Below are 18,915 nucleotides of genomic sequence, written 5' to 3'. Positions count from 1 at the left end.
ATGTTCCCCTTGCTTCGTTGTTTGTGCCAGGACCTCCCACCAAGCCCCAGGCTCCATGTGGCCGCTGCGGTCCACGTGGGTAGCCTGGCGTCTGAGGGTCATGTAGGCTCTGCCCCCTTTGTACGGCGTGCCGGTGGGGGGGTTTTCAGCTGTGTTGCCATGCTGATGGTCCGGGGCCCGTTGGCCGTGCAGGTGAGGAGAGCCACCTGGGGCTCATGGCGGTGGTTCTCCTGGTCCCATCCCCCGCTTCAATGTTGGTCGGGCAGCCGTGCATGGAACTTGAGTACCTGGGGCCAGCCACCTCTGTCGGAGGAGAAGGGTTTTACTTGGTGCCTGTAGGTTGCCGAGCCCGGCCTGCGCTGCAGCAGCGTCGGCGGCCCGGACTGATCCGAGCGCCGCCGGCGCTGTGACTGCGAAGCTGGCTCGGGTGGCGTTATCAGGCAAACTGCTGTCGGTGCCCGATGGCACGCCATCGTTTCCCCAGCAGCTCCCGAGACCACAGCACTTCCCATTTCCCTCATTCCCCCCCCGATCCCAGATCTGTAGTGTCCCCATCCTCACAATATGTTTATAGCACAAACCTGGCTTGGGAGCAACAGGTCATGGAGTAAAACATTGGTAGCAAGAATTTTACAATTCATCAAGTAAATGTTGATAATTATTATCACAGTGCAATTTATCAACCGTGGCCTGCACAAGATAGCTGTTTCTAGTTTACACCAAGGTGTTGTTGGAAAGGCCAGTTCTTCGGTTCTTTCCTAAGCTGAAGGAGACTTGGAGCAGTATGGATTGCCACTCAGATGGAATTTCAGACGACAGGAGGGTGGCATGAAAAGGACTTTTTCCTTCTTGAAAGCCAGTCAAGTTTCTAGTCTGTAATTATCTTACTTCGAGTTAGTCATGTGACGCCTTATGCGTTTAGAATGGTCATCAGGTAGGCCAGTCTACCAGTGGTGGTTGACTTCTAGGTGAGGCACATGTGTGTAATTCGTGCAATGTGGTAATTCCAAACTGAAGTTGGTTGAAAGGAGTTACCAATCATTTACTTGGTCAAGTTCATTGCTGAGCTGCAGATACACAAGTGAATGTATTGTCTAAATCAAATAGTAAAGAAAAGAGGGATTATTTTAAAGAGACATCCATGGAGAGGCACCCAGATCAACTTACAGCTTTTTGATGAACGTTCCAGGGGAATATGTGAGACGGGAAGGTCATTGAGGTGTAACAAATGGGGGTTGGCTTGAACAGTTAATCGAAATAAATATTGTCCTCCCTTTGGCTAAATTAATTCATGTACAGATCGCCTTCTCTCCAAGTACTGTCTCAAAGAACAATAGGTATCCTTGTTACATGATATGTCCTTCTTCTGTAAAGGTCCCAGACCCTTTCTCCTTGTTATAGTGCTTTGATAATGTTTCCCTTAGTGCCCCATAGGGGTTAGACTCTTTCCCCCACTTTCCAAGCACTATTGTCTTTAGGGTTTGTTGTACCCTCTGGTGACCCCCTAGCACATGCTCTGCACCCAAATACCTTTAGGGTCTTGGTTGCAGTCCTCAGGTCGGCCACGGGCTTCACTGTGTCTCTCTTTGTCTCACCGGCACTGTGGAGCTCTCTCTAGCATGCTGTGGAAGTTCTGCAGCTTCTGACCCCGTTTGGCGTGTCTTTCCCAGACAGATCGCATGTTCTCGCAGTGCTGTGTTGCCGACACTCTCCCCAGCCAGCCTCTCAGTTCTCGGTCTCTTGACATGTTCCCAGAACACTGTGCTTCTCGTCTTCAAGCATTCCGGCCTCTTCCTGCTGTTCTCCGCAGTGAGCGTCCGCTGCGCAACCGGTCCCACTATGAAGAATCTGCCTCTTAGGGTGAGTCTGTTGTCTGTGTTTATGTCGGTATCCAGTAAGGTCTGTAGTTGGAGACTAGACTGTTCATGCAAGTTCATCTGATTGATCCCTATGGTTCTGCACCTCTTTCTCGTCACAGTTTCTTGGCCTGGATCTTCATGATAGCTACTTCTATTCTTCCTCGTCTCAGTCCTTTCTAATGCTTGAGTCTTACAGAAGTACATGGGATTGGAGGGTAGGGATGGAGAGAGTGGGGGTGAAGGAGAGGTGTAGGTGTTAGGAGGATAATGTGTTCTCGCACAATAGTCATCACTGGTCCCACACAGAGGGTTCCCCTCCCATGAGATCAAACCACTGAGTAGCACCTCCATGGGGACTATCAGTAGCAGCCTCACCTCCCTGGCCTCATGGGAAGGGGCTCTCACTATGGCAGTAGTGACAGCTTCCTGGGATTCGTCATACAGTGGATTCCACTTCAAACCAGGACCTCCATGCCATACAACCTCCAATTAATTTTTAAAAGCCAAGGTTATCTGATTTACCAATCCGCTTTGCATATATCTGAAACTAATGAACTCATGAATCTCCTATGAACCAAAGAGTCCTCAGCAATTCAAACAAAAAATAAAGTACTTGCTACCTTGTCATCTGCAGTTCAACTCCTCCTCCAAGAAGAGAATGCCTGATTGGTAGAGCCTCCCGACAGCCACAATGCCCACAGCCTCCAACGTCCTCTTTCCCTGCAGGGCATGGTAAAAGTGCCCAGATGGCACTTGTAGTTGGTATGCAAACAGTCACATATGTCCCCAGACATTGGGGCACAGGGCTGCCCTTCTTCCTTTTTTAGCCTTATCTCTGTAAGACTACGTGATTAGCTACATCCAAACAGTAACAGACCCACCTACCAATCACATCCAAAATCTCTACCTCTAACCCCCTCACCTTAGTTCAACAGTTCAGATGTATCTTTCAACTCAGAGTGCATTTGTGCTGTGAATCAAAGCCTGCTCTGTAACAGCCTACTTTACAAATGTATACAGATTTCTATTTCCAGGATCTACATCCCGGAACTTACATCTAAGAAGACATACTACAGTATGTTTTAAATGTTTTCCAAAAGTAATATTCTATACCACCTTTTTATAATATTGCTTCAAGAATAAGTTTTCTGTGCTACAAAACAGACTTTGCAGCAGCACCCATTCCAATAGTTCATTATTGCTTTTAAAAGTACTTCTGCTAGCATAGTGACTGCTACATGTTCTTCTACTTATAGCAGTGCACAATTTCATGATTACAAATACCTCAATTACCAAGCTATAGTTCAAGCAATAAAGAAATCCTTTAAGAAAATGTGCCTTCTTTCACAAGTATAAGAAACCTAGTATGACAATAGAAAATACAACCTTGCCTTAACAAAAATAACTTGCTTTCTATGTTGCCAACCATAATTCTCTGCAACACCCATACCAGGTGCACAAGAACTTCATGTACTATACACTTTCAATTTTTCAAAATTGCCATTCTTTTACATTTCCAGAAAAAAGATTACCATTGAAATCTTCCAAAGAACGCGAGCTGTTCCATTGCTAAAAAGTGAGTATATTAATGTTGTATGCATGTCATTAAAATGTTCTTCATATTTGAAATGTACTAACAATCAAAGTAGAAGTGAAATCAACTTTTTGGATTTAACGATGTATGTAGATTAGGTAAATGGTGTACTTAAAGTTAAACCCTTCCATTAAGAAATAGACAAGAACTTGTTACTTTGTTTCAATAGCTTCCATCCAAATCATAGAAGAGAAAACCTTACCAGTGGGACAATTCCTACACCTCAAAAGGAATAGTACTAATAAAGATGAATTTGAAAGGGGCTAGCAATATGAGTTGCAATTTGAAAGCAAGAGGGCACCCTTGGAAAATAATCAGGAAGGCATGGAAACAAGCCTCGAACAACAATAGGGAAGCCTTGGTGGAATACAATAAAGACATTTATTTATTTATTTATTCATTCACATTTGTTTAGTGCACAGGCAGCCCGAGGGCATCGTGGCGCTTGTTACAGAGGTTGAAAATGACTTATTAGACATACAGAGAAGTCATCCTTAGTTACTGAAGAGTGGTTAATAATGACATCACTTTTGTCAGTACTTTCAACACTTTATCTAATCAAATAAAAAGGATAATTTTGACGAATTGACACATTCTAGCCAAATGTGACAACACACTGACGCAACCAAGATGTGCTTTCAAAAGGTGTAAATGGTCTCAAAGAATTATGTTTCTGTGATTCTGACACTCAGAGGACACTAACAGAGACGTGGGAGATGTCCAGGTTGCTGGGAAAGAGCCCTTGTGGTAAATGTAAATGCTGTGCACAAACCATGAGAACTTTTGAGGTGGACATAGGACTTTTAAAACCATGGGAACAAAGTAATTTCACCAACTGTAATAGCAGTTGGGTGATCTATGCCATATGGTGTCCATGTAAGAAACTTTACATAGGGAAAACTGAAAGGAAAGTGAGAACTAGGATTATGGAACATAAAAACTGCATTAGGAATTCTGTATTCACAGCCCCCATGGTGGGCCATTCTCTAACAGCAGACCACAACTGCGAGAAATTGAAAGTGAACGATCCTGTTGAAAATCTATCCGGATAATGATAAAAGGAAATGGTCAAAACTGAAGATGCGCATAATATTTCTTACCAGTAATCATATACTTGGGTTAAATGACACTATTGATTGGCACCAGAAAGAAGGAAGAATCCTACCCTTAGTGATATTGTCCTGGCAGGGGAGTATAACGGGACATATGAGAGAATGAAATAGACATTGGAGAAACCAAGCAGGAGAGTATACCAGGTGTTTTGCGGGTCTGGGGCCTGCACAAGAATTGTATCAAGAAACTATGTGAGAGAACCTTGCAGAAGAGTACAACAGGTGTGTTGTGAGATAGAGAATCCAAAGGAAGATTCATGCCCCTGGTATTTTGAACTGCATTTGTGGTATTTTGGAAAAGAGAATCCCAAGGAAGATTCATGCCCTTAGGATTTTGAACTGCATTCGTTGTATTTTGGGAAAGAGAATCCCAAGGAAGATTCATGCCCTTAGGATTTTAAACTGCATTAAATACGGAAAAGACCTGGGGAAGGGAGTCATTTCCCATGGAGTGAGTCGCAATGCCAAGAGGAGGGGGTGATCCTGTTGGTCTACAATGAACATGGTTATTCTTTTGAACTTTTATTTTTGCTGGAGATAAACCCGGGGAAGGGCATCATTCCCTGGAACTGTGAACATTGTCTGTTTGGAACCTTTGTTGGATTTATATCTTTTTGTTGAACTTGAACATTTGTGCACTTTTCAAGTCAAAGACAATCACCTTAGAGTTACTTTTAGAATGAAAGGCCTAGGCTAGGATTTCGGACACATGACAGTTTTGCTTTGGACATTTTGACACAGGACAGACCCTTCATTTTGAAGTAGGGAAATACCTACTAGATTAGGGACAGTGAGGCATTCTCCCACCACTTCATTATTTAAATAAAGGTTTATAGCAATCATCATGAGTTCTCTGTGTCCGCGTCTCATTCCGGGACCTCACACATGGTGAAGCTAGTATTATAGTTTTTCTATTGAAGTGTGAGGGACAGAAATAGGTTTGGAACGTAGGACAGTGGACTATCTTTCTTTTGACTGACATTCTTACACTACCCTTAGTTATTTTTGAGGCAGTGAAATCCCTCTTAGTTATAGGGACAGATGGGATTTCCACTTTATTTCCTTTCAATAAAAGTTTATGACCAGAAAAATGTTACCTCTGTGTCCCGTGTCCACTTCTGCTCCATTACACAACATAGATAACTTTTTCAACTTCTATGTAGGTGAATGGTTTCACAGAAGTAGCAAAGAGCCATACATCAATGAAGAAGCGTTCAACCAACAGCAAACAAACCCAGGTTCCATAGATACTAACGGAAGAGGATAGGAAATAGCTTTTCTTCAACTTACATTGTGGTAAAATAAACCTTAATTGAAAAATCTTCACCAACAAATGTTCAACCAAATGTTCCACATGTCTACACAGCTAGTCCAGTGTACAAATGGATGTGCAGCTCAACATGCAATGTGTGCCAACAGTCGTTCAAATGTTTATGACAATTTCTCAATCAATATGTTAAAATGAAAGACACAAGTTGAATCAAATTTTTACAAAACACAAACACCTGTCCACTGAGCATCCACACTGGACTATGAATACATGTATTAGTCTGCATTTCAAGAGCATCTTCTAAAAACACCTTTGATCACACAGAAATGTTAGCAATAAACCATTCTACAATGCACAACCTTGTGCATAAATTATACAGTGCAAAAAGTCCCACTCTATAACTGCAAAATCTCAATGACAGTCTTCTAAATGGGACAGCCCAGGGAGGGCTGAGACACAAAGAAGACATGCAAAGCAAATATTTTGGAACTGAAGAAGAATTACAAAACACAATTAACTTAGAAAACAGTAACCAGCAACTTTCAACAACGACCATTCTTACAAACACATACAAAAAAGAAATAGCAAGGTTTGAAAACATGTCTGCTGAAATTCCAGACAAAATATGTGTCTGTTGTCGTAGAACTTTTTATTTTATAAAAGTACAAAAATTGTAGATATGTGTTACAAGATAGAAGACAGTGATGAATCACAAGGGTTCTGAAGCGCTTTAAAACATATTGTGTATAGGCGCAATATAAATAAACTATCATAACATATCATATCAATTAGCCAAACCACTTAATACTTTGCCTATACTGCAATAATATGTTTGAATATAAACAAATGTCACCTTGAGCTATCAATAATTACTTAGAAATATTTCAACTTACAAATGTTCTCCAACAACTTAATCTATATGAGAGTATTATAATTCAAACAGTACACCCATCATTCTAAGCTATAATACAGCTGCAGATAAAGACTGCCAAATTGCCTCCATCAAAATTCCTTAAATGCATTTGTGGCAAGGTATTTACCATTAGACCTTAGTGAAAATGTTGAAACACTAGGAGTAGGGCAACCAGTACATTACTTTTTAATTATACTAATTAATCGTGTTCCAACAAAAGACAAAACATGTGGCAACAACTAGCTGTTTTGAACAATGTTAAAGAAGCCCTAGAGTATCTAAAACAGGACAATGAATACTACAAATATATAATCATAGAAGGGAATTCAGAAGAAACAGAAATATATCAAGATACACAACAAACTGGTCAATTTGAATGTGTTCAGCCTAGAGCCTCAGACAACATTCTTGGCGAGTATACAATTTTCCTTCTACATTCAGGAGACACCATGGAGAATGCATTAGAACCGCATCAAATATGTCAAGCCAAAGGGTCTCAAAAATGTATGTGGGAAAAGAGTTTAGAAGAATGTTATTTTCCACTACTCTTTCCTACAGGAAAAGGAGGAAGACACGATATGAAAGAACCATAACAATCATTGCTTCAGAATATCATTCTCTAACAATGTATTCTGAGCATCCACAATGCAGGTGAAACATTTAAAACATTTTCCATCTCTTGTTTGAAAGTTAACTAGCAACGTTATGTTATGGAGTTGCGCACACACACTAAAAACAGGAAGCCACGTTATAAACATGTCAGCTAGTGAACTCCTTCAAAAAATAAAAGACAAAGATTAAGTGTTGGAGTCCAATATTACAAATCACTTGGCAAATATGTGTGGTAGAAAAGTATACTGGTTCGCTGCACTTTAAGGAACTTGGGCATGGGGAGTGTAAAGGTGTCAAAGAAGGAAGCCGACGCAAAGGTGGCATGGTGTTGGTTATCGACTTTTATTTGTGCATAAAAAGGCCCTCACTATCCCTAAATTCTAAGAGGGGTTTCTCGGGCTCAAAAATAATACTAAAGGGTCCATCAAAACGTCTGTCAAATCAAACTCTGTATCCTGTGTTACAACCTACGTCCATCTCTCACACTACAATTAATGGATAACCGAACAGAAAGTTTCTTCCCAAGGAGAATATCTTCCTTCTCATGATGCTTAGATAGTGTTTAAAAGAATGTTCTCTTGCAACATAAATGCCAGGGGGAATGACTCCCTTCTATTGGCTTGCAGGTTTCACACAGTCTTTATCCAATTCCAAACCCAGGATGATGGCCTCCTTCTCCTGGTGTAGTTCTATACAATAAAACCAGGGGAATGGCTGCCTTCCCCTGCTGTCTCTAGCACAATTTCCAGTTCAGGACCAGGTGAATGACTCCCTTCTCCTGGTATTGCTTGGCATAGTTCACAACAAGGCCAGGAGGATTGGCTCCCTTCCCCTGGCATCTTAAGAATCTGTCCCAAGAGTTATAGCCCCTTCTCCAGAAGAATGACTACCTTCTCATGGTGTCTAACACGGTCTTTTAACAATCTTCAACTTTATGTACAGCTTGCCACTCTGTTTTGGTGTTAGCAAAGTTCCAAATCCTTCCCTGTCGATCACTGGGCTTAGTGCCACCACTTTGATGAGGAAGCTCTCCTTGCTTGCTCAGTTCCCTTTTTTGGGGTCCCAGATACTTCTCTGGTGGTCAGTGGGCTTATAACTGCCACTGCGACGAGGACGCTCCCCTCAGATGCTTATTTTACAATCATTGGGGTCTCGACCTATATGTGGTGGTCAGTGGACTTATTGTTGCCACTGCAATAAGGAATTTCTTGTTGGAAGCTTTGTTTGCACTGGTTGAGGTCCACAACCCATCTCTGGTAGTCAGTGTGCTTATTGTCACCACTGTGGTGAGGAAGCTCTTCTCTGATGCTTGGTTTGTACCGGTTAGGGTCCTCGACCCGTCGCTGATAGTCAATGGGAATATTGTCACCACTGTGAGGAGGAAGCTCTCCTCAGATGCTTGGTTTCTAGTGGTTAGAGTCTACAACCTGTCTCTGTTGGTCAGTGGGCTTATTGTTGCCACTCCAATGAGGAAGCTCTCCTTGCATGCTAGATGTGTATTGGTTAGGGTCTCCGACCCGTCTCTGGTGGTCAGCGGAATTATGGCCATCACTCCAACAAGGAAGCTCTCCTCAGATGCTGGGTTTGCATTGGTTGAGGCCTCCGACCCGTCACTGGTTGTCAGGGGGCTTCTGGTCACCACTGCAATGAACAAGCTCTCCTCAATGCTGGGCATACAGGTGTTAAGGTCCCTGACCAGTCTAGTTTCCACCCTTTTGTCCTCTCTGGGTCTCTCGCACCTCCAGTTACCTTCTGGTGGATGTTAGCACAGCACCGAGAGATCCTGGGACTGGGGTTCTTCTCTCCGATGCACCAGGCTTGTCTCTCTGATTTCCATAGCACTGTGGTAGCTCTGTGCTCTAGTCTGCTGCTCAGCTCTTCGCTCCTGCTTCGTGTCCGGGTCTGCATCAGCTGGAACCACAGAACTCCTTCCATGCATCCCTGGTGTCCTTCGTTCTTCTCGGACTCTTGTCTGCCCACCGTGTTTCAAACGTCTGCTGGTTTCTGCAGCTGTTGCCACTCCCGGCTGGGTTTGACAGCTTGGTTAGTCCGTCCTCCATACTTGTACAATGTTGCCTGTCCCACCCTGGCAGATTGTAAAAGTCCATTGTTCCTGTTGAAAAATGTATCCTCAGGCCTCCTCAGGCCTCCTCATACCAGTACTAGCACAGTCAATTTCCTTCATGTCTCCTGTGTTCTTCTTCTTCCTGGTACTTTTGGCTTTGGATGTATGCTCTGTGTTACAGCAATACATAGGTTTACTTTCAATATAATAGTTCTGAACGGTGGGGAAGGCTAGGGAATGTTGGGATTTCCCAAATCGCAATGGGCTGTAGCCAAGGTGATCGTCCTTGTCCCCAGAGGGGGAGTCCCTACCCATGAGGTCCTCCCACATTAAACCAGCCCTGGAGGGAATATTGGGTAGCGGCCGCACCTCCCAAGCCTCATGGAAAAGGGCTCCCCCTTGGGGAGGAGTGACGACACCTTGTGAATCATCACAGATGACTTGCATGACTTCCTACGCATGGTAACCAAAATAAAGAAAGAATAGACACAAAAAGTGTAGGATAACTCTGTTCTCTAGATCCTGTAAATGTCTCAAGATACTTTCACCATCATTGTATTGCCATGTTACACTTCACCTGTAATAAAAAATTTAAAAGAATATCAATTTGGAGAAAAGAATAGCAATTCAGAGGAGCACCACACAGGCGTTTGTGGATATAAAATTCTCTGAGATTTGACCACGACAGTGATATCAGTGTTCTGAAATGTATTGAAAAGTACATTGCCTGTGACATCCCTTCAGAAGACATACATAATGACCTACACAAATCTTATATTTCCAATGACATAAATGTGGCTAATACTTCCAACATCCATACAAAAACAAAGGGAAATACTTCACCAAATATGGTCTTGGAATCCCTAAACCAGCTTGTACAAAAGGTCAAGTAAATAGTTTCAAGTCTCCTGTTAGGCACAGTGTGAAAGTCAAATCTACCAAAAACACTCTTCCTTTGGGTGGAGGACTTGGCAGGGGTTGAGAATATTTCCTTGAGCTTTTCTTGCCCACCTGACACTTATACTTCTCAGAGTTGTGTGTGATGGAACCATTGAAACCCATGCACGTGGCCTGGAGCAGGGCATATGTTGTTCTGTGCCAGCAATTTGATGGAATATCGCTGGTAGGCGCAGCTGGTTGGGTAAACCAGGGAGCCTTCTTTGCCTCGTTGTAGTCTATGAATGGGTCTCATGGTGGTGCTGGGGATTCAGGGCCAAAGATTGCCCTCCTCAGACTCTGCCATTGCCTGGGCTCATTGGCGGCTGCAGCTCCTGCCCCCTCAGCTTTGGCTCAAGCCAGCTGTCCTCCACTGCTGGATCACATTTCTAAGTCCTTCCTCCCTCACACTTCTCAAAGAAGGATATGCTGATCATTGTGTGCCCCGACCCAGGCTTCTGGTCTGGCAATTTACTGAGGCTTGCAGAACCTTGTACTGAAATGTGCATGCACAGCATGAACATGTTATGCCATACTATGCTTGGGTCTATTAACTTGGGCCCCGTGCCATTACCACCGGTTCCAGCTGGTGGAATAGGTACTAATGGCCAAAGAATCAGTCACAGGCATTGGGTTCAATATGAGCAAAGTACTGTATTAGATCATTTATAAGAACTGCCACAAGCAAAACAACCAGGAACCAACATCCTGAGTAAAACATGCGCATTGTCAAAGATCCTTACTTAAGAGTAAAAAGTGCAGAGGGTAATGGTTGCCTCACTCTCATAGCGCAAAGCCAAACCATGATTAAACAAGCATTGGCAGTGACAACAGTTTGGGCTTTCGTGTAGGCATGGGAACCGCACTTTCCCAATATGTGCACACAAGCCAAAACTGTTGGCTTTGCCAATGCTTGTTTTAACAGGACTTCAGTAAAGGACACGGATAGTGCTTATAAATCAAGCAACTGAAGGCAAACCTGGTTGACATTTTTATTACACCAGAAGACTGCTTTGCAAAAACACTGGCAGGCACTTCAATTTCTATGGCCGCAATATAAATAAAATATATCATAAGTGAAAAGTTTGATAGTAAGGCTTGATTACATCTAGCTCATAGACATCCCAGGAGGAAGTGTTTTGGGTGAGGAGGTGCAGGAACTGGGTGGGAATGGCTATAAGGATTAGCATGGCCATGGCCAGTCAATGGGTGGGCAAATATTCACAAGCTCTGTGACCCTCCTCATATACCATTTCTCCCTATATGTACTCTTATGCAATAGTGTTGGCTTATAGGTGGTATAATAGCCGAAACTAAAAAGATATATATTACTTGATATTTGTTCATCTTTCAGTCGCCACTTCCAGCTGAAATGACCAATTTCAGTGTCGTGACCACCGTATACCTTGACTGAGTGAACCGACCCATTATTAGTTGCTTTTATGGGCTAGGGTAAGTTTTTGCAGACACACATAGATTTCCCTCGAACTTTGAAAAAAAACATGCATTTGCCCACTTTTGAAGTGTGCCACGCCATATGCAGTAAGCTGGCAAGCTGCGCTAGTCACCGTGCCCAGGGAGCCCACAGCGGAAGAGGAAGCCAGGCTCATGCATAAGCAATACCCCAACCTGCTCTAATTGCCTTGGGGAACAGAAGAGAAAGGGACCTTTCTGGGCTAGCAGGTCCCAATAGCCCACTTTCATAGCTTACAATATGGGGGATTCCGGAGAAGAATTGGTCTGAGATCAGCCCGTCTCCTTTTCACGCTTCTTATCCGCATTATATTTGTGAACTGCTATGTGGCCCAATGGAGCCTTATTTACAAAAGCGAACATTTTAACTGTCAAACACCGGAAGGAAATGTGGAAGAAAGAAATAAGAAGCAATGAAAGGATACAAGGAAGAAGAAAAGTGGGGGTGAAAAAGAAACCGAGCCTGACAAGTAGAGCAAAAGAGAACAAAAGAAACACAGAAAAAATAATAATGAAACATGGAAGCCAGAGAGTCAAGAAAACTGCTCTACAGAAGGAAGCAAGCTCTGCCTTACAAAGATGATCCCAGCCTTATTACAACAGCCGTGTCATTTAGTTGTGCTACACAGTTATTGTGCTATCAAGGAAGGACAGCCGGGCCGTGTGTGTTATAGGCTGGGGTTGTAGTGTGCTAGAGTTCTTCTCTGGGGGTTCTGTTTGCTTGCAGTGGTTTATTATCAAGTGGCGACATTGGTCCATACCTGCCCAGTATCCTCGACGTTCATGAACGAAGCAGGGCTAATCAGCCCCCTCACTTTTCAGGAAATTCAGGTGGAGTCCTACGGGTGCTGCTGACAGTGGGGAGGAAGCCAGTCGGGGTTTATTTTAGGGTGGGGGTGCATCTGGGTTTGTCCAGGTGGTTGCCCTGCTATATGCTCTGGACTGCTGTAATTCTGTGAGTTTGTGCCTGCAGTGAATATTTAAGCAATAAGGCCAGAGCCGTTGGAGCATTACCGAGTCAGGTAATGCCCCTGCAGCGAGTGGCTAATTTCTATTAGTATCCTGGCCAGCAAGACCAGGGTACTAATAGCATTCTTATTCTGTTCCGAAACGCTGCAGCGTTTTGGAACACAAAAAAAAAAGGTTTAAAAATAAAAATGGCCACCGGGGAAGGGAAAATTGAGTCCGTTTTCCCTTTCCTTGGCAGCCATCGGGAGCAGACGCGCTGGTGTTTCCAGCGTGTTCGCACCCGAAAAAGGAGAAAAAAGAAGGTAAGTGGGTTTGGGTGGGTGCAGAGGGGATAGTTTGCAGGGGGGGAGAAAGAAAACACTTACTTGAATCCCCGGCAGGGATGATGGCAGCCTCCAGCCGTGTGGAGGCTCAGAGCTGGGATTTCCCCGTTTTGAGCCTCCTCATTGGCTGAGGGGCTACCACGCCTCCCACCGGGAACAAAGGAAAGGAATGCAGGCGAGGGATACCCGGTCAGGTAAAGCCCCGGCAAGGGACAATCAGACTGTGACATTCTGATTGACCCTTGCCAGGTACTAATACATAATCGGCAGCTTGCACATTTGCAGCTGCCACATTCGCTGGTGGTGATGTCCCAATGTTTCCAGGTTAATTGCATCAAGTTTAAAATGTAATTTCGGGAAACAAACGCCATCTTGGCACACAGGCTTCATTCATCTACATCCACTGGCCGAGCTCTATGATCACTCGACGATGTTGTCGATTCCTAAAATGAGAATGGGTGGTAGACCCTTTTCATATCAGGGAGCAGTCAACTTTTACCTTCATATTTACAGCCCAGAATAAACTTTTGCCCCTCCGTAAAGATATTTAAACCTGGCTAGTTGGCAGATAATTGAATGCAATTAACTTTGTGCCACTGCACAGCTTCAATAGCGCCATGACGCCTTTGGGCAATATGTGTGTTCACCAAAAGCTCATATCAAACCAGATCATTACAAAAACTGCGTGAGAAATCCCAAACGAAACCGTGGATGCTGCGCAGAGCCAAGGTTCCCGAACTAGCCCCTTGTATTCACTGCATTCAGAAAACAGTGTTTCAGACCAGTTTTTAACCCGAGTGCATGAGAAATGTGTGGCAATTTTGGGGGGCCAGTTCCTAGTATTAATAACGAAATGTGACGGGTCCAGGAATGTACACTGGGTCTTTCTCTAAAGTAAAATACTATTAGGAAACACAAGCAAAGTTGATACATTGGCATCCTGGTGGAAGGCATTATTTAAGCAATAAGCCACGAACTAGGGGGGGCATTGCCACTTCAGGTAATGCCCCGGGCCAAGGGCGGAACCAGCCACAAATTTTAGGGGGCTTGGTGGCGGTTTTGAAAGATGGTAAAGAGTGGGGTCATTAAAACTAGATAGCTGTTGATCCCCACATGGAGCCCAGCAGGGGGAATAGATATTGCGCCTTCCTGTGGCCCATTAGATGCATCTTTCACCCCCAACTCACCAGGGGCGTAGGCAGGATTGTGCAACAAGTGGGGCCTTAAGCTAACATAGTTTCGAAGAGGGAACTGGGATTGTTCTGCCCCCAACCAAATCTGTTGGAGCTACCAAGCTTAGCCAGGGAGAGCAAACCCACCAAGGTGGGTTCAGAGGGGTTCTCTCCCAGAAAAAAATGTTTAGGTAATGGGTTGAAATTGTGAATCTTACAGTACACGTTCTAGGATACATTTGGTAAAAAGTCACACAGTTTACAATCGGTTTTGTGGGGTAAGACATGAAAAATGTGCATTAGATGCCAAGTCATGAACAAGGCAGAGGAGCATTTTCAAACACATTTTCATAATGCCTTTGCCCACTGTATGCCGCAAGTGTACACAACTTTTTCATACTGATTGTGCCCAAACACGTCCATTCTGGTGCTGCTATATATATGCCAGTCTACCCATATCAGAAAATACTCATGTTTGCTTTGCCCAACTATAACAAAACATGTTCAAGCTGGATCTGCCAAGAACATGCTCGTGTTGGCTTTACCTTAATGTCAATTAAAAAAAAAAGCCATGTCACAGTAAGAAACCATGTCTTTGCTGGTTAGCTGGTAGAATAGCTCAGTGGGTTGAGCCTTTGCTGCTGCAATCTGTGTGCGATGTGCATATCAGAGGTTAAAATCCCAGCAAGGCCCATTCAGGCTTTCATCCTTCTGAGGTCAATAAATGAGTACCATCTTCGGTTGGGTGATCATTGTATATAAATATGTTCTCTGTAAAGTGCTTTGGTGAAAGCGTTATAAAAGTAACAAATCATTATCATTACACAAATCCTGCATATAAGAACACACCTGTTATATGTGTCCCCTGATGCCAGTAGAAAATGTCATGCAACAGTAAGAAAATATTGCTTTACAGACTCTGCAAAGCCCCTCCTGCCTATTTAAGAACACTTATAATGTTGACTTTGACCTTAACACCAGTAAAACAATGCCATGCCACAGTAAGGAAACATGCCCTCACCCATGTAAGAACACCCACAAAGCTGGCTTTATCCTTAATGCGAGCACAAAATGCAATGCCACAGTAAGACCCAGTCAGCCCTATTGCAGTACCTTTCCGCTACTGCAACCCCTTCTTCACATAATAACACTCAAGTTGGCTTTGCTTTGCCCAAAAATGGCAGTAAAACATGCCATGCTCCTGGCAAAAAATGTTCATGCTACAATGCGCACGCCAGGCTCGAACTGGCCTATAGAGCAATAGGGCAATGCTAGAACAAAAAATGCAAAATGCTAGCGTGGGCCAGTTTATATGGTCAAAATGGGGCACTTATTTTGCCAATGTGGACCAGTTTGATGAGTTACTTCTCTATGCAGCTAGTAGTTTTGTCCAGTGTTGCTGGATAAATATTATTTAAAGTGCACAATTTGCATCAAATTTTATCAAAAACCTCCCCTTTGGGTACTATGTAAACAGTCTATCACAAAAGGAATGAATTGCCATTTGAAACTGTGGGCCACTTTTTCATTGCTGTTCAAGACAATTTTAGACCCTAGTCCGAGCCTGCCACACACACACGCACGCACTCACATTCACAGGAGCACCGAGAACATTCACACTGCATTCTCATTCACATGCACACTCGCACCCATTTACACCATTCACACTGCATTGATTCCTATGCATACACTTAGACACTCCCTCACATATAAACATACATAGAAGCACTTACACACACCTTGACATGCATGCATGCATACAGATATACATGCATACAATCTACACACAACAAAAATGCTTTTTTTATTCTTACCCCCCCCCCACCGCCGCTCTTCCCTGTCTACACCTCTGCATCTCACAGGCTATTTAGTTAAACAAAGGAACGCTAATCATTGGGGGTGTGGGCCAACTAAAAGTTGAGCCCAGCAGTTAAGCCTTCAGCTTCCACATAGGGGGTCTATTTGTAACCCCATGGCAGGCTTTTGTCCTCACCATGTTTGCTGAGGAAGCAGCCACAGTAAAACACTATTTTCTCACCTTGGAAAACGTTGTATTTAAGTAAATACACTGTGCACTGCTCTCCACAGTAACAAATGTTTTCTGCTGTGTGAGCCCAAGCTGGACCTCACAGCATATTGATGAATGCTGCATCAAAGTGGGAGGGCTTCAGCCCTACCAAGCCCTTGCCTGACTCTGCCCGTACATGGGGCCCCCCTTAACGCAGGCACCAGGGGATTACCTGAAGCAGTAATGCCCCACCAGGGAGAGGCTTATTGATATTAGTACCGTGGCCTGTTGAACCAGGGTACTAATAGATTCTTTTGGGAAGTTGTGAAACGCCGTCAGCTTTTCACAACAGAAAAAATAATAAACAAGATGGCCACCATAGAACTGGGGGAAGGGACTACACGTAGCTAAGAGCCTCCTCATTGGCTGGGAGGACTAGGCCACACGGGTGCCACGTACTAATCATTTGCTGTAATGAAAGGGATGATGTTCTCATATTCCAGGATTCCTTGCTAAAATCGAACAAAGAAATCACAAAAAGAAAACCAAAATGTGAGATGGATCCATCATGTCAGCTAAGTACTCAGTCTACTGTACTAATACCCGAACGTAGTTCAACTATGTTTTTTAAGTATACTTTTCATGATGCGTCATTTTTCGGTTTCTCACACTCCACCCCCAGTATATAAACCCCAAAGACTCTTCAGTGCCACGTTTACAAAATGCAGTGCGAAAATGGGGGCTCTTAAACTTGTCGCAGCGTGTAAGAGTAGGGCTGTGTTTTGTGGCGTGCTCGTTTGCGCATGCATTCCCAAGGGCCAATGTATTCAGAAAGGGAAAGGACTTGCACAGAGCAGAATTAAATATCGTGCTGATGTGTTTCAGCGCAAGGAAAACAATGTATGTAGCTTTCCCCATATTTTCTAAAGACGTATGGGTGGTTTTGTATAAACATCTAATCATGTTAAATGTGATAATATTTCGGTAATAAAACCACATAGCGTCCTGTAATTGACTTCCCTGGCGTTATGCAAAGCACAAGTAGCCCTTCGCTGTAACACAATGCAGCCAACTATACACGTAACTGGTTCCTACTTTGACACATGATTTCCGTGGCATTGCATACACTGTAACGTCATGCTGTTGCATTAAGTATATTCCAGTACTAATTCAATAAGTCTCGGCCTCCTATCACATTTCTCGCTCCAAATCGGCTCCATCCATTTCACCACTACCCTGCCCCTGTGATCCCCCCGTTTGTCCACGTGTTCCCCTCGCCCTGTTGTTGCCTCCTCCTCCCAATTGCCTGTCATGTGTCCCTACTGCCGCCCCATGACCACAAATGCCTTTGCATCGGATCCAATAAGCTTCCCCCTGTGCGCCCTCATCTGTGATTAGCCCCTTGTCTCACCCGTGGCTCTGCAGGGCAACCTCTCAGCCCCTCATGTCCTCCGGATATCCTCCCGGTGCACTCCGACAGCCCCTCTGCCCCTTATCGTAACCATCAACTGACCCGTGACTCCTGGGTTTGCCCGCAAAAAAAACACAAAAAACCCTCGGGCATGCAAAGGTGCCAGGTGGATCATTTGTAACGCGTTTAATACCCAGAGTTTCTAAGCGCGGACCAGGGAGTCGACCTGTGTTGCTCTGCATTGTCTTGCTTCCAAGAAGAGCAAGACCCGCGAGCACAGCAGGCTGAATAACAAAGCCACATAGCTTTGACCTCAAAGTTTGCAGATTTCTCAGCCCAGAGCACAAAAAAGTATAGCCTTTGCTGCCTCATTTCCCCCAAAAAAGGAAGGTGTGGGGGGGATTTAAGTATACTGGAGTCAGGCACAAACGTTGTTGGTGGGGCAGGGTTACAAATAATGCTAATTTCTGAACATACGTAATGCGCCAGCGAGACAGATATACAATGGCTTACAATTGGGTTAATTGTATTTATTTATTTATTTGCATTTGTTGAGCACACAGCAGACCGAAAGGCATTGTGGCGCTTGTTACAGTGTTTCTTAAACTTAGTTACATACAAATAGTGCTCGTGGTTACATTGGACAATGATTATGCTTTAATGACATACATATATTTAACACGAGAGAGGTCAGGTAAGCATGTTAGTTGAAGAGGGCAGTTTTGAGTTGTTTGCGGAAGGAGAGGAGAGATGTTTCCGCTCGGAGGTTGGTGGGCAGTGCGTTCCAGAGCTTTGGTGCAAGGTAGGGGAATCCTATACCTCCAGCCTTAGTTCTATTGATGCGTGGTATGATAAGTAGGTTGGTATATGTAGATCTGATTGGTCTTGTGGATTGAGATCTATACAGGGTGTCGGATAGGTCGGATGGTGCTGTGTGGTTGATGCATTTATGCGTGGTGGTGAGAATTTTGGAAGCGATCCTATCCTTGACTTCGAGCCAATGGACTGTCTTCCTTGCTTGAGTGATGTGCTCTCTTTTTGGTACGCTGAGGGCTGCTCTGAGAGCGTTGTTTTGAGTGGTTTGGGGCCTGGATAGGTTATTCTTGGAGGTGCCGGCTAGGAGCGCATTACAATAATCCAGTTTAGCTCTCGCGATGGACAGGCAGTTATCTTTCGTTAGGAAAGGTTTTATTGCGTT

General features: G+C 44.0%; 1 protein-coding gene across 3 annotated transcripts in view; it reads right to left on the bottom strand.

Moving 5' to 3' along the window:
* SUGCT (succinyl-CoA:glutarate-CoA transferase) overlaps nucleotides 1-18,915 on the bottom strand; it is a 2,028,246-nt gene that overhangs the window by 745,555 nt on the left and 1,263,776 nt on the right. The gene's annotated exons all lie outside the window — the stretch shown is intronic.

Source organism: Ambystoma mexicanum, chromosome 5p, assembly GCF_040938575.1.
Source record: "Ambystoma mexicanum isolate Mex_15411 chromosome 5p, UKY_AmexF1_1, whole genome shotgun sequence".
Taxonomy (NCBI): Eukaryota; Metazoa; Chordata; class Amphibia; order Caudata; family Ambystomatidae; genus Ambystoma; species Ambystoma mexicanum.
This window is presented reverse-complemented; position numbering and strand designations above follow the sequence as displayed.